This window comes from Triticum dicoccoides, chromosome 5B, assembly GCF_002162155.2.
Source record: "Triticum dicoccoides isolate Atlit2015 ecotype Zavitan chromosome 5B, WEW_v2.0, whole genome shotgun sequence".
Classification (NCBI taxonomy): Eukaryota; Viridiplantae; Streptophyta; class Magnoliopsida; order Poales; family Poaceae; genus Triticum; species Triticum dicoccoides.
Window position 1 is genome coordinate 521,620,098 of NC_041389.1, and position 16,309 is coordinate 521,636,406.

Genomic DNA, 16,309 nt, shown 5'->3' on the forward strand with positions numbered 1-16,309 from the left:
ATGCATGAGTTAACTAAGGAAAACATTGAGCGTATGAATGCTAAATATAAACTTGCTGGAGATAAGGGTAGAAAACATGTTGTGTTTGCACATGGAGATCTTGTTTGGTTACATTTGTGTAAAGATAGATTTCCTAATTTGCGCAAACCAAAGCTAATGCCACGTGCTGATGGTCCCTTTAAGGTGTTAGAGAAAATAAATGATAATGCATACAAACTTGATCTGCCTGCAGATTTTGGGGTTAGTCCCACTTTTAACATTGCAGATTTGAAGCCTTATTTGGGCGAGAAAGATGAACTTCCGTCGAGGACGACTTCATTTCAAGAAGGGGAGGATGATGAGGACATCAATACCATTGTTACACCCACAGCCCTTGCTACTATACATACTGGACCAATTACTAGAGCTCACGCACGCCAACTAAATTACCAGGTACTTTCGTTTCATGGTAATGATTCTAATGTTCATGAGAATATGATGCTGCCTAAATTGGATACATTTGTTTTGCTTACAAATGAAGGGCCTAGCTTGGAGAAGGATGAACATTGGAGCAAGAGAAAGCATGGAGATGATGGCATGCACAAGGGGAACAAGAACGGAGTTACAAGTGATGATTTCAGGTCTTTGAAGCCACCATAACGAGTGCATGAAGCCTTGGACGAAATATACAAGATGCCACTTCATAAATTTCGTCCAGAGGCTATTATAGGTGCTGCTGAAGGAAATATGCCCTAGAGGCAATAATAAAGTTATTATTTATTTCCTTATTTCATGATAAATGTTTATTATTCATGCTAGAATTGTATTAACGGGAAACATGATACATGTGTGAATACATAGACAAACATATAGTCACTAGTATGCCTCTACTTGACTAGCTCATTAATCAAAGATGGTTATGTTTCCTAACCATAGACATGTATTGTCATTTGATTAATGGGATCACATCATTAGGAGAATGATGTGATTGACATGACCCATTCTGTTAGCCTAGCACTTGATCGTTTAGTATATCGCTATTGCTTTCTTCATGACTTATACATGTTTCTGTAACTATGAGATTATGCAACTCCCATTTACCGGAGGAACACTTTGGGTACTACCAAACGTCACAACGTAACTGGGTGATTATAAAGGAGTAATACAGGTGTCTCCAAAGGTACATGTTGGGTTGGCATATTTCGAGATTAGGTTTTGTCACTCCGATTGTCGGAGAGGTATCTCTAGGCCCTCTCGGTAATGCACATCACTATAAGCCTTGCAAGCAATGTAGCTAATGAGTTAGTTACGGAATGACGCATTACGTAACGAGTAAAGAGACTTGCCGGTAACGAGATTGAACTAGGTATTGGATACCGACGATCGAATCTCGGGCAAGTAACATACGGATGACAAAGGGAACAAAGTATGTTGTTATGCGGTTTGACCGATAAAGATCTTCGTAGAATATGTAGGAGCCAATATGAGCATCCAGGTTCCGCTATTGGTTATTGACCAAGAATAGTTCTAGGTCATGTCTACATAGTTTTCGAACCCGTAGGGTCCGCACGCTTAAGGTTTCGATGACAGTTTTATTATGAGTTTATGAGTTTTGATGTACCGAAGGAGTTTGGAGTCCCGGATGAGATCGGGGACATGACGAGGAGTCTCGAAATGGTCGAGACGTAAAGATCGATATATTGGACGACTATATTCGGAGTTCAGAAAGGTTCCGAGTGATTCGGGTATTTTTCGGAGTACCGGGGAGTTACGGGAATACGGGGAAGAGTATTGGGCCTTAATGGGCTTTAGTGGGAAGGAGCCAGGAGGTGGCGCCCGCCCCTCCCAAGCCCAGTCCGAATTGGACAAAGGGTTTGGGGCGCGGCCCCCCTCTCGCTTCCTTCTCCACTTCCCTCCTTTCCCCCCTTCTCCTAGTTGGACTAGGAAAGAAGGAGTCCTACTCCCAGTGGGAGTAGGATTCCCCTTGGCGCGCCCTCCTCCTAGGGCCGGCCTCCTCCTCCCTTGCTCCTTTATATACGGGGGCGGGGGGCACCCCATAGACACACAAGTTGATCTACGGATCGTTCCTTACCCGTGTGCGGTGCCCCCCTCCACCACATTCCACCTCGGTCATATCGTCGCGGAGTTTAGGCGAAGCCCTGCGCCGGTAGAACATCATCATCGTCACCACGCCGTCGTGCTGACGGAACTCATTCCCGAAGCTTTGCTGGATCGGAGCCCGGGGATCGTCAGTGAGCTGAACGTGTGCGGAACTCGGAGGTGCCGTACGTTCGGTACTCGGATCGGTCGGATCGTGAAGACGTACGACTACATCAACCGCGTTGTGCTAACGCTTCCACTTACGGTCTACGAGGGTACATGGACAACACTCTCCCCTCTCGTTGCTATGTCATCACCATGATCTTGCGTGTACGTAGGAAATTTTTGAAATTACTACGTTACCCAACAGTGGCATCCGAGCCTAGGTTTTATGCATTGATGTTATATGGACGAGTAGAACACAAGTGAGTTGTGGGTGATACAAGTCATACTGCTTACCAGCATGTCATACTTTGGTTCGGCGGTATTGTTGGATGAAGCGGCCCGGACCGACATTACGCGTACGCTTACGCGAGACTAGTTCTACCGACGTGCTTTACACACAGGTGGCTGGCGGGTGTCAGTTTCTCCAACTTTAGTTGAACCGAGTGTGGCTACGCCCGGTCCTTGCGAAGGTTAAAACGTCACTAACTTGACGAACTATCGTTGTGGTTTTGATGCGTAGATAAGAACGGTTCTTGCTCAGCCCGTAGCAGCCACGTAAAATTTGCAACAACAAAGTAGAGGACGTCTAACTTGTTTTTGCAGGGCATGTTGTGATGTGATATGGTCAAGACGTGATGCTATATTTTATTGTATGAGATGATCATGTTTTGTAACCGAAGTTATCGGCAACTGGCAGGAGCCATATGGTTGTCGCTTTATTGTATGAAATGCAAACGCCCTGTAATTGCTTTACTTTATCACTAAGCGGTAGCGATAGTCGTAGAAGCAATAGATGGCGTAACGACAACGATGCTACGATGGAGATCAAGGTGTCGCGCCGGTGACGATGGTGATCACGACGGTGCTTCGGAGATGGAGATCACAAGCACAAGATGATGATGGCCATATCATATCACTTATATTGATTGCATGTGATGTTTATCCTTTATGCATCTTATCTTGCTTTGATTGACGGTAGCATTATAAGATGATCTCTCACTAAATTTCAAGATAAAAGTGTTCTCCCTGAGTATGCAACGTTGCCAAAGTTCGTCGTGCCCAAACACCACGTGATGATCGGGTGTGATAAGCTCTACGTCCATCTACAACGGGTGCAAGCCAGTTTTGCACATGCAGAATACTCAGGTTAAACTTGACGAGCCTAGCATATGCAGATATGGCTTTGGAACACTGAGACCGAAAGGTCGAGCGTGAATCATATAGTAGATATGATCAACATAGTGATGTTCACCAGTGAAAGCTACTCCATTTCACGTGATGATCGGTTATGGTTTAGTTGATTTGGATCACGTGATCACTTAGAGGATTGGAGGGATGTCTTTCTAAGTGGGAGTTCTTAAGTAATATGATTAATTGAACTTAAATTTATCATGAACTTAGTCCTGGTAGTATTTTGCAAATTATGTTGTAGATCAATAGCTTGCGTTGTTGCTTTCATATGTTTATTTTTATATGTGTTCCTAGAGAAAACTATGTTGAAAGATGTTAATAGCAAAGATGCGGATTGGATCCGTGATCTGAGGTTTATCCTCATTGCTGCACAGAAGAATTATGTTCTTGATGCACCGCTAGGTGACAGACCTATTGCAGGAGCAGATGCAGACGTTATGAACGTTTGGCTAGCTCAATATGATGACTACTTGATAGTTTAGTGCACCATGCTTAACGACTTAGAATCGGGACTTCAAAGATGTTTTGAACGTCATGGACCATATGAGATGTTCCAGGAGTTGAAGTTAATATTTCAAGCAAATACCCGAGTTGAGAGATATGAAGTCTCCAACAAGTTCTATAGCTAAAAGATGGAGGAGAATCGCTCAACTAGTGAGCATGTGCTCAGATTGTCTGGGTACTACAATCGCTTGAATCAAGTGGGGGTTAATCTTCCAGATAAGATAGTGATTGACAGAATTCTCTAGTCACCATCACCAAGTTAGTAGAACTTTGTGATGAACTATAGTATGCAGGGGATAACGAAAATGATTCTCGAGCTCTTCGTGATGCTGAAATTGACGAAGGTAGAAATCAAGAAAAGAGCATCAAGTGTTGATGATTGACAAGACCACTAGTTTCAAGAAAAGGGCAAAGGGAAAGAAAGGGAACTTCAAGCAGAATGGCAAGCAAGTTGTCACTCCCGCGAAGAAGACCAAAGCTGGACCAAAGCCTGAAACTGAGTGCTTACACTGCAAAGGAAATGGTCACTAGAAACGGAAATACCCTTGAATATTTGGTGGATAAGAAGGATGGAAAATTGAACAAGGGTATATTTGATATACAGGTTATTGATGTGTACCTTACTAGTGTTTATAGTAACCCCTGAGTATTTGATACTTGTTCGGTTGCTAAGATTAGTAACTCGAAACAAGAGTTACAGAATAAACAGAAACTAGTTGAGGGTGAAGTGACGATGTGTGTTGGAAGTGGTTCCAAGACTGATATGATCATCATCGCACACTCCCTATACTTTCGGGATTAGTGTTAAACCTAAATAAATGTTATTTGGCGTTTGCGTTGAGCATGAATATGATTTGATCATGTTTATTGCAATACGGTTATTCATTTAAAGTCAGAGAATAATTGTTGTTCTGTTTACATGAATAAAACCTTCAATGGTCATACACCCAATGAAAATAGTTTGTTGGATCTCGATCGTAGTGATACACATATTCATAATGTTGAAGCCAAAAGATGCAAAGTTAATAATGATAGTGCAACTTATTTGTGGCACTGCCGTTTGGGTCATATCGGTGTAAAGCGCATGAAGAAACTCCATAAAGATGGATTTTTGGAATCACTTGGTTATGAATCATTTGATGCTTGCGAACCGTGCCTATTGGGCAAGATGACTAAAACTCCATTCTCCGGAACAATGGAACGAGCTACTGACTTATCGGAAATAATACATACCGATGTATGCAATCCAATGAGTGTTGATGCTCGTGGCAAGTATCGTTATTTTCTGACCTTCACAGATGATTTGAGCAGATATGGGTATATCTACTTGATGAAACATAAATCTGAAATAGTTGAAAGGTTCAAAGAATTTCAGAGTGAAGTGGAAAAATCATCGTAACAAGAAAATAAAGTTTCTACGATCTGACCGCAGAGACGAATATTTGAGTTACGAGTTTGGTCTTCAATTAAAACAATGTGGAATAGTTTCACAGCTCACGCCACCTGGAACACCACAACGTTATGGTGTGTCCGAACATCGTAAACCGCACTTTATTGGATATGGTGCGATCTATGATGTCTCTTATCGGTTTTACCACTATCGTTTTGGGGTTGTGCATTAGAGACAGCTGCATTCACGTTTAAAAGGGCACCATCTAAATCCGTTGAGACGACACCGTATGAACTATGGTTTAGCAGTAAACCTAAGCTGTCATTTCTTAAAGCTTGGAGTTGCGATGCTTATATGAAAAAGGTTTTCAACCTGATAAGCTCGAACCCAAATCGGAGAAGTGCGTCTTCATAGAATACCCAAAAGTAACTATTGGGTACACCTTCTATCACAGATCCGAAGGCAAGTTATTCGTTGCTAAGATGGATCCTTTCTAGAGAAGAAGTTTCTCTCGAAAGAAGTGAGTGGGAGGAAAGTAGAACTTGATGAGGTAATTGTACCTTCTCCCTTATTGGAAAGTAGTTCATCACAGAAATCAGTTCCAGTGATTCCTACACCAATTAGTGAGGAAGTTAATGATGATGATCATGAAACTTCAGATCAAGTTGCTACCAAACCTCGTAGGTCTTCCAGAGTAAGATCCACACCAGAGTGGTACGGTAATCATGTTCTGGAAGTCATGTTACTAGACCATGATGAACCTACGAACTATGATGAAGCGATGATGAGCCCAGATTCCACGAAATGGCTTGAGGCCATAAAATCTGAGATATGATCCATGTATGAGAAAAAAGTATGATTGACTTGCTCGATGATCAACAAGCCATGTTAAATAAATGGATCTTCAAGAGGAAGACGGACACTGATAGTAGTGTTACTATCTACAAAGCTCGACTTGTTGCAAAAGGTTTTCGATAAGTTCAAGGTGTCGAATACGATGAGATTTTCTCACTCGTAACGATGCTTAAGTCTGTCCGAATCATATTAGCAATTGCCACATTTTATGAAATCTGGCAAATGGATGTCAAAACTGCATTCCTTAATGGATTTATTAAAGAAGAGTTGCATATGATGCAACCAGAAGGTTTTGTCAATCCTAAAGGTGCTAACAAAGTGTGCAAGCTCCAGCGATCCATTTATGGACTGGTGCAAGCCTCTCGGAGTTGGAATACGCTTTGATGAGTTGATCAAAGCATATGGTTTTATACAGACTTTTTGAGAAGCCTGTATTTATAAGAAAGTGAGTGGGAGCTCTGTAGCATTTCTAATATTATATGTGGATGACATATTGTTAATTGGAAATGATATGGAAATTCTGGATAGCATGAAAGGATACTTGAATAAAGGTTTTTCAATGAAAGACCTCGGTGAAGCTGCTTACATATTGATCATCAAGATCTATTGAGATAGATCAAGACGCTTGATAAGTTTTTTTTTCAATAAGTACATACCTTGTCAAGATTTTTGAAATAGTTCAAAATGGAACAGTCAAAGAAAGAGTTCTTGCCTGTGTTGCAAAGGTGTGAAATTGAGTAAGACTCAAGACCCGACCACGACAGAAAATAGAAAGAGAATGAATGTCATTCCCTATGCATCAGTCATAGGTTCTATAAAAGTATGCCATGCTATGGACCAGACCTATTGTATACTCTGCCCTGGTTTGGCAAGGGAGTACAATAGTGATCTAGGAGTAGATCACTGGACATTGGTTAAAATTATCCTTAGTAGAATAAGGATATGTTTCTCAATTATGGAGGTGATAAAAGAGTTCGTCGTAAAAGTTACAATGATGCAAGCTTTTACACCAATCCAGATGACTCTAAGTCTCAATCTGGATACATATTGAAAGTGGGAGCAATTAGCTAGAGTAGCTCCGTGCAGAGCATTGTGGGCATAGAATATTTGCAAAATACATACGGCTCTGAATATGACAGACCCGTTGACTAAGCTTCTTTCACAAGCAAAACATGATCATACCTTAGTACTCTTTTGGGTGTTAATCACATAGCGATGTGAACTAGATTATTGACTCTAGTATACCCTTTGGGTGTTGATCACATGATGATGTGAACTATGAGTATTAATCACATGCAGATGTGAATATTGGTGTTAAATCACATAGCGATGTGAACTAGATTATTGACTCTAGTGCAAGTGGAAGACAGAAGGAAATATGCCCTAGAGGCAATAATAAAATTATTATTTATTTCCTTATTTCATGATAAATGTTTATTATTCATGCTAGAATTGTATTAACCGGAAACATGATACATGTGTGAATACATAGACAAACATATAGTCACTAGTATGCCTCTACTTGACTAGCTCATTAATCAAAGATGGTTATGTTTCCTAACCATAGACATGTGTTGTCATTTGATTAATGGGATCACACCATAGGAGAATGATGTGATTGACATGACCCATTCTGTTAGCCTAGCACTTGATCGTTTAGTATATCGTTATTGCTTTCTTCATGACTTATACATGTTCCTGTAACTATGAGATTATGCAACTCCCGTTTACCGGAGGAACACTTTGGGTACTACCAAACGTCACAACGTAACTGGGTGATTATAAAGGAGTACTACATGTGTCTCCAAAGGTACATGTTGGGTTGGCATATTTCGAGATTAGGTTTTGTCACTCCAATTGTCGGAGAGGTATCTCTGGGCCCTCTCGGTAATGCACATCATTATAAGCCTTGCAAGCAATGTAACTAATGAGTTAGTTACGGAATGATGCATTACGTAACGAGTAAAGAGACTTGCCGGTAACGAGATTGAACTAGGTATTGGATATCGACGATCGAATCTCGGGCAAGTAACATACGGATGACAAAGGGAACAAAGTATGTTGTTATGCGGTTTGACCGATAAAGATCTTCGTAGAATATGTAGGAGCCAATATGAGCATCCAGGTTCCGCTATTGGTTATTGACCAAGAATAGTTCTAGGTCATGTCTACATAGTTCACGAACCCGTAGGGTCCGCATGCTTAAGGTTTCGATGATAGTTTTATTATGAGTTTATGAGTTTTGATGTACCGAAGGAGTTCGGAGTCCCGGATGAGATCGGGGACATGACGAGGAGTCTCGAAATGGTCGAGACGTAAAGATCGATATATTGGATGACTATATTCAGAGTTCGGAAAGGTTCTGAGTGATTCGGGTATTTTTCGGAGTACCGGGGAGTTACGGGAATACGGGGAAGAGCATTGGGCCTTAATGGGCCTTAGTGGGAAGGAGCCAGGAGGTGGCACGCGCCCCTCCCAAGCCCAGTCCGAATTGGACAAAGGGTTTGGGGCGCGGCCCCCCTCTCCCTTCCTTCTCCACTTCCCTCCTTTCCCCCTTCTCCTAGTTGGACTAGGAAAGGAGTCCTACTCCCGGTGGGAGTAGGACTCCCCTTGGCGCGCCCTCCTCCTAGGGCCGGCCTCCTCCTCCCTTGCTCCTTTATATACGGGGGCGGGAGGGGGGCACCCCTTAGCCGTGTGCGGTGTCCCCCTCCACCATATTCTACCTCGGTCATATCGTCGCGGAGTTTAGGCAAAGCCCTGCACCGGTAGAACATCATCATCGTCACCACGCCGTCGTGCTGACGGAACTCATTCCTGAAGCTTTGCTGGGTCGGAGCCCGGGGATCGTCATCGAGCTGAACGTGTGCTGAACTCGGAGGTGCCGTACGTTCGGTACTCGGATCGGTCGGATCGTGAAGACGTACGACTACATCAACCGCGTTGTGCTAACGCTTCCGCTTACGGTCTATGAGGGTACGTGGACAACACTCTCCCCTCTCGTTGCTATGTCATCATCATGATCTTGCGTGTACGTAGGAAATTTTTGAAATTATTACGTTACCCAACAGCTGCGTCACCTTTTTATTGGGTCAGGCCCATGTAATTTCGAAATACATTAGTATAGGCTATTTTTAGAGTCCGTATGTGTGGGGAAACAAGAGATAGGGTTGATTTCGGATCCCTCCACCATGGGCCACGAAATTCCCCCTCTCTTCTCCATATATATAGCCCTTAGGACACCGTTTAGACTTTGGGTTTTGTTTAGATTAAAAGTTCGCCATAGCTGCAACTTCGCGTACTTCGTTTATGTTCAACGACCAGACAAAGGCGTCACAGAACCCCACCTTGATCAATAAAGCTTTCATCTTATATTCGCAATATCCAGATTGCAATCTCAGTTTTGTGCTTGTTCTTTGTTTGATCGCAGGAAACAGACCCTCGTGGTCAGGTTGATCGTGCTCCGGCGTGGTCAATAACCTCTCGGAGTTAGTTTAGCGATTGCTAAGGCGCGACGTCCTCACACGTTCGTAGTCGGATCGTCAAAGTCGACTTCCATCAAAGCGATATCCATCATCTCATCGAAAGACGGGACACCTTTGCCCCTATCACCATCCCGACGAGGAGGCAGCTCCTAGAAGCGAAGGCACGTCAACGGCCTCTCATGGCGCCGCGCGCGGCGGCTCGCTGGTCCGGCGAGCCTTTATTTCGGATGCCAATGAAAGCAGCCGCATCTGGAGTTACAGTGTTGGGCTGGGGTCAATAGTGTCGGGCCAAACCATGTTATATACGTACTAGTTACAGCCCATAAAAGAAAAGAAAGGTTGCAGTGAAAAAGCAAACTGACCCAGTCCAGTCCGACCCAGCAGCCTCGCGTGGCCCACGCACGCCGCGAGGCTCGGTGGCCACTGCCGTCGGGACCTCCTATATGTCGCGTTCTGCGGCAAATTGCCGACCAAACGCACAGGGGGACTCCTCCCTGGGCCGGCCCAGTAGTGAGTGCCTGTAGCGCGCTATCGAAAATGCAAAAATTTCAGGAGCTTGCCACGACTCGAACTCAGGACGTCCCGCAGCCGTGATCATGTTGCTAGCCACCAGATCGCATAAGCTTTGGTGACAGGATGCCAGCGCTGTGTTTTAAGAACCAGCAACGCGAACGACGTGCTGTACCAAATCAATCTGATGAACTATAGTGAAACCACCGTGGACACTGTAGCTAATATTTTTTAATGAACATTTTACGAAAAAGGAAATGTTATTTATATTTTCAAATGTTTTAAAAATAATCGAAATTTTCTACAATACGAAATCTTTTTCAAATATTGAATGCATTTTTTAAAATGTGAACCTTTTTTTGGAACAAATATGAACTTTCTGAAAATATATAAACTTTTTCTGAATTCTATGAACATTTTTTCAAAGTTACAAACATTTTCTGAAGCACACAAATATTTTTTTAAATTGCAAACATTCTCAAAAAGAGAGAATATTTTTTAAAAAGACGTTTTTTTAAAATTTACAAACATTTTCTCAAATTTACGAACATTTTCTGTAAGCACGAACAGTTTTACAAAATTTCGAACTTTTTTGTCAGAACGAATTTTTTTACAAAACTTTGGAACAGTGAATATTTTATGAAATTCTTGAACATTCTTTGAGAGCCCGAACATTTTTTAGAAATATGATTATTATTTTTCAATTGCAAACTTTATCTTGAAAAACCTGAACATTTTTTGAAATCCACGAACATTTTTTTAACACACGAACATTTTTTGAAAATCTGATTATTTTTCAACTTTGTGAACATTTTTTGAATATGAGAACATTTTTTGAAAACAAGAAAAACTGCAATATTTGTAAGCGTGAGAACATTTTTTTTCAAAGAACGAATGATTTTTGAATCTTGAGAACAAATTTGTAAGCGTGAACTTTTTTTGAAGCACGAACATTTTTTAAATCTTGAGAACAAATTTTGATTTGGAGAACAATTTTGAAAAATCCTGAACAAATTTGGAAGCGCGAACAATTTATTAAAGCACGAACATTTTTTGAATCTAGAGAACAAATTTTGAATAAGTATGAACAAGTTTGGAAGCGTGAGCATTTTTTGAATATGTGAATAATAAATTGAAATCTGATACATTTTATGAATTTCAAAAGTTTTGAACTTTTTTGTGTAACGGGAACAACTTTTGGAAACAGTAACATTTTTGAAAAATTGTTACAAGAACATTTTCTGAAATGCCCAAACATTTTTTTTGAAATGCAAACATTTTTTAGAAACACGAACAATTTTTGAATTTTCCGAACAATTTTCAAAAGAAACCGGAAACAGAAAAAAGAAAACAAAAAAACGGAAAAAATAAATGAAACAGTAAAACAAAAAAAACAAAAAAAAACAAAAAAACTGGTGTAAAAATAGAAAACCTGTTTAGGGAACCTTCTGGAAGGTTCCCAAAACCGGCTGTCTCGCTGTGGGAAAGTGGGCCGGCCCAGTACTCGCGCTCGGGGGATCGCCCTGTGCGAACGGTCGACATTTTGACGCAGTTAGCGTCAAATAGGATTTTCCACTGCCGTCTGCCGATCGATCTGGATTCCAGCGGCTCAGAAAAAACAGATCGATCTCCAGGTTGCGCGTAGCTCGCTCCCGGGCACGCCCCCTGCTCCCGTGTCGCGAGTCGCCTCCGGCCCCATCGTTTCGCCTGAAACCACCGCCGCCGTGGACGCACCACCCAATCTCCACTCTCCTCTATCAGAATTCACGATTTGATCCGTAAGTGGCACTAAAGCCAATTTCTTCATCTAATTCGTATTCTCCTATTATCTAAATTCATGTTGGTCCTATTATCTTAGCGTTTGTTTCACGTGTTGAATTTTTTACTTATGAGTAATTGCTTGAAGGTCTCGGTGGGTAATCACATTGGTGATGATTTTTCATGAACTAGTGCATCATCTGCTTCTTAGGGCAAAGATTTCTATATTCAACTTCACGTAATCAGGGCTTATTTTGTTATGGTATACGTTGACAACTATGATTTCTTATCTATATACTTACTATTAAACAAACAAACATTATCTTTCTTAAACGCATCCCGTCTAACGTACACACAACAACACATAATATTTAGAGCCTCACGATCAGACCTATCAATTTAAATCTAACCGTTAATATAATAACTAATCCCACCAAAAGTATGTTTAGCAATTTAGAAGGGCGGACGAAAACTCTGCCATCCGCGCCTGCATTCGTTCGCTAGGCGAAACAACCCGTCCGCTCTGAACGAACGAGGGGCTGGGCGGTGGCAACTTCTTCGCGTGACGGGTTGCCTGGGATGCGCCGGTCATGGGCAGCGGCGGGGGCCAGCCGATGGCTTCGGGTGATGCCAACCGGGACGGCAGCGCATCCTCGGGAGAGGAGGCGGGAGGAGGAGAAGGAGAGGCCTGGCGGCGGGTGAGGAAGTCTCACTGGCGAGCGGGCTCACGCCGCCGCCTGGCGCGTGGTTTGGATCGGGGCACTTCCCCGCGGACGAGGAGCGAGCGGACGAAACACGGTCCCGCACGCCGCACCATGCTGCCTGTTGACGGACGTGAGGGCCACCGCACGGACGCGAGCACCACCAACCCTCCTCTGACGCGTGCGAGAGCAGGCGCCCCGGCCGCCCCCGTCGCGCCATCTCTGATGGATGCGAGAGCAGGCCGCCACTCCTCCGACGAGAAGGCCGTGGCCCCCATCACGGCTACTCCTCTGCTGCCCCGCGTACGCCGCCGCTCTTCTTCTGACGGACGGGAGAGCAGGCCGCCGCCCCCGCCGCTTCCCCTCCGACGGATGCGATAGCAGGCCGCCATCTCCGCCACTCCTCTGCTGTCCCATGTACGCCACCGCCGAACAAACAGCACCGCCGCCTGCGCCGCCGACCGCCGCTTCTCATCGTCTGCAACGACGAATCTGCTGCTAATTAAGGTGATTGGTTCCTTGCTTCTTCTAACTACAACGTGCTGGCTTGCTTTTTCTAAGCGCCGGAATGCCGGATCGATGTTCTTGCTTGCCTTATCTCACTATTGAAGCTTTGTGTGGGATTACCAAGTTGTGAATTATCAGGATTCAGTTCCTGCGGGCACCATTTATTTATTGTGGTGAACACATAGGACAGATACACATCGTGTGTTGCAGAGTTTCAGCGTGCTTCTTCGTTTTGGGATATGGGGAGGATAGAACAGATACATGTATGTAAAGCTTCAGTATGGAATTCTGAAATAGCTAATTTTGCAGTTTGATGTGCTGACAATGGAAATTTCGATTGCCCCTATCTCCTCCGCAATGTGCAGAGATTGCTGTCGCACTCACCAAAGGGAAGATTGCTGAGTACTTCGCCTAAATCCAGTGCAAACGACCACCATGTTCGCCAAGAAGTGGACGAACGCCCAGGAGATTAAGATTGATGTAAGTATTGCAACCCCCACATGTGTTTCTTGCCTCGCCTTCTTCTTGAGCAAAGATATGTGTTTCAATTACTTCATGTCTGCTAAAAAAATTAGATCCTATCTAACAATGGGTTGTCTTTTTTCCCTTCGAAATTGATGAGCTGAGCAATAATGCTAATTAAGAAATAGTAGAAGTATATGTGTTTTTCAGTGTATACTAACACGATGAAAGCCTCAGAACCAAGAAGTGTATGCATTTTTTGGTTCCATGCACCATGCCTGAAGCATTAGTGTTCAGCAAATTATAGAAATATATTAGTGCACTTTATATTTCCTCATTGATAATGTTCTGTTGCAAGTAACTTGTCTTCAGGTGCACCTTGTTTTATTTTACCATGGAGTTGTTAAAATTATAATAAACTTCTAATTTGAGTTTATGTCAACAGGGTGGAAAATATTAATGCTATGCCACTATTGTGAAGCAATTGTGCCTCTCTTGCATAGGACAATTCGTTTTGTGTATATGAACGTCTTGGATGCAGTGCAGGTGTGTGTTCAGATCTTCATTTATAATTAATTATCCATCTCACAACTTCATGGCATGTTTGCTTGAAGATGTTTTGCATGTGTTATGTTTATTTCTTGTAGAAGTATTGTCTCCTGGATTTAGCATAATTTATTCGCAAACTCATTGTTTTCATGACTATCCAGAAACCAGATCGAGGCTATATTCAGTTCATGGACTGCTCCAACAACTATTATCTCTGGTGTGCTTCCTGATCTTGTTGCAAGGACAAATTTAGTCTTCTCCTTTGACTACTAATCCTTTTTCTTATATGTAGGCTTTGTATCATGTCCTTTTGATTAAGTCTGCAATTTCATCTTCTTGATTGTTATTTCCTTTTATGTTAATGTGAGCTTTATTTAATTCATCATATACCTAATAAGTTAGCAAGAAACTCATGTATCTGTAAGACTGAAACGAGTATTGTAATAACGGATCATTGTCACAACCCTCTTCTTGGTCTCGGCCTATTAAGAATGAGGCTAATTTCAAAGTTAGCCAGAAACTCATGTATCTCTATAGTTTGTTAAATCTTTGAATTTCCATGAGAGAAAGGAGCACACCTGGTTGAAACATTCTTCTACATTGAATAATATAACCGTAATTCAGATGCAAACCTGTCTGTTTGACCTTGGTTTTGTTGTTGATATGTTACGATTAAATGGACTTGTAATCATGCACATGTATGTACCTAGGTCAGGTATGTGGTATTAAAACCAATATACGATTGCGTAAAATTCCGATGGAGACTCAAAATATATTATATATAATATCATTGTAAAAGGTGTACAAGCTTCTATATGTTCTACCAAGCCCGGCGGCGGTTCTACAAGCTTCTGTATGTTTTATCTGTCTGTAAAGGAGTAGCATAACTTTTGCCATGGGTATGCATGTTTGCCGCACACTAAGTTGTAAGGGTGTTGATTCTGAAATTGCGGAAGCACCTCTAGAGCACAGAATGATGGTAAAGCTATATTTTCCCCTTTCATTTTGCAATATAGGAAAAAAAAGGTCGTATTGAAGTTTCACGGGTTACAAGTTCACTCTGATTGAAGTTGGTCTAATATCCTAGACGTGGCTGTTGTATCTGCGGTGCATGTATTAAATGTGCTTAGAGACACCTAATGGTCATACACTCATTCTTGTACATGGAAGTATGTGTAATGTATCTTGGGTTTCATGTGCAAGACGAAGTGTACTCACTACTAAGGATATCTAATTTGTGTCAGCAAATTACAAACTTTGTGGTATTTAAATAAAGAGCTATCTTGTTTGGTGACATGCACTCATGTGTTTATAATGTTTGACCAAGTTTACAATCATTTAATTTGGTTTATGTCATGTGTTTATAATGTTTGACCAAGTTTATAACGTTTACTATATGGACAAATTTGCGTCATGACATAAACCAAATTAAATGATTGTAATTCACTATCTATAATAATGAAAACGTGCGTTGCACGTGCACACTTACTAGTTTATACCAGGATACCAAAAAAATGTTATAGGCATATTGCTTAATACGAACTACACACTTAATAGCCACATATATATTGGCACTTTGTTTTTTAGGGAATACATTAGTGCGACTTGATCGTGTTGACCCCGGCAACCTTTTATCCTGGCTTCGCCCCTGCGACTATGGCAGCGGCCAGCACCCCTTCCAACCCGGCTCCTCGCAGGGTGGAGTGCAGGACGCAGCCCCATGTCTACCCGCGGCCATAGCCACTCGCACGGTGGAGATGGCGGCCAATTCCGGCAACGCGTGGCCTAGCGGCACAGCTGAGCCATCAACGGCAGTGGAGGCACAACGGAACGACAAGGCTTTCCTCTCGTGTTCTTCGTCACCTCCACATCATGATCTTTTGTTGGTCAATATGATTGATAACTAAATGATCGACATGAAAATTAGAGTTGGAATCCATTCTGACATAGTACCGTCTGCCAAATTATTTATGCAATATAACTAATTTACATACTATTCTTTTTATCGAAGATGGGCATTCTGATAATAATTTTGTAGTGTTTAGTTGTTTACACTAACGAAAACACAAGGCCATGCTTATGATTTTTTGCATACTTTAAACTTCTTATGGTTCGTTCGGTGCTCACCAGCCTATAAAAAGCTCAAGCTCAAGTCT

The 16,309-nt window shown here is 42.3% G+C and overlaps 1 long non-coding RNA gene across 1 annotated transcript; it reads left to right on the forward strand.

The window, feature by feature from the left end:
- The first annotated feature begins 12,422 nt into the window (after window positions 1–12,422).
- Window positions 12,423–15,350, forward strand: LOC119305970. Its single transcript, XR_005148813.1, has 4 exons — window positions 12,423–13,142; window positions 13,452–13,622; window positions 14,050–14,150; window positions 14,315–15,350. It is a non-coding gene; the product is annotated as an uncharacterized LOC119305970 (long non-coding RNA).
- The last annotated feature ends 959 nt before the right edge of the window (window positions 15,351–16,309 follow it).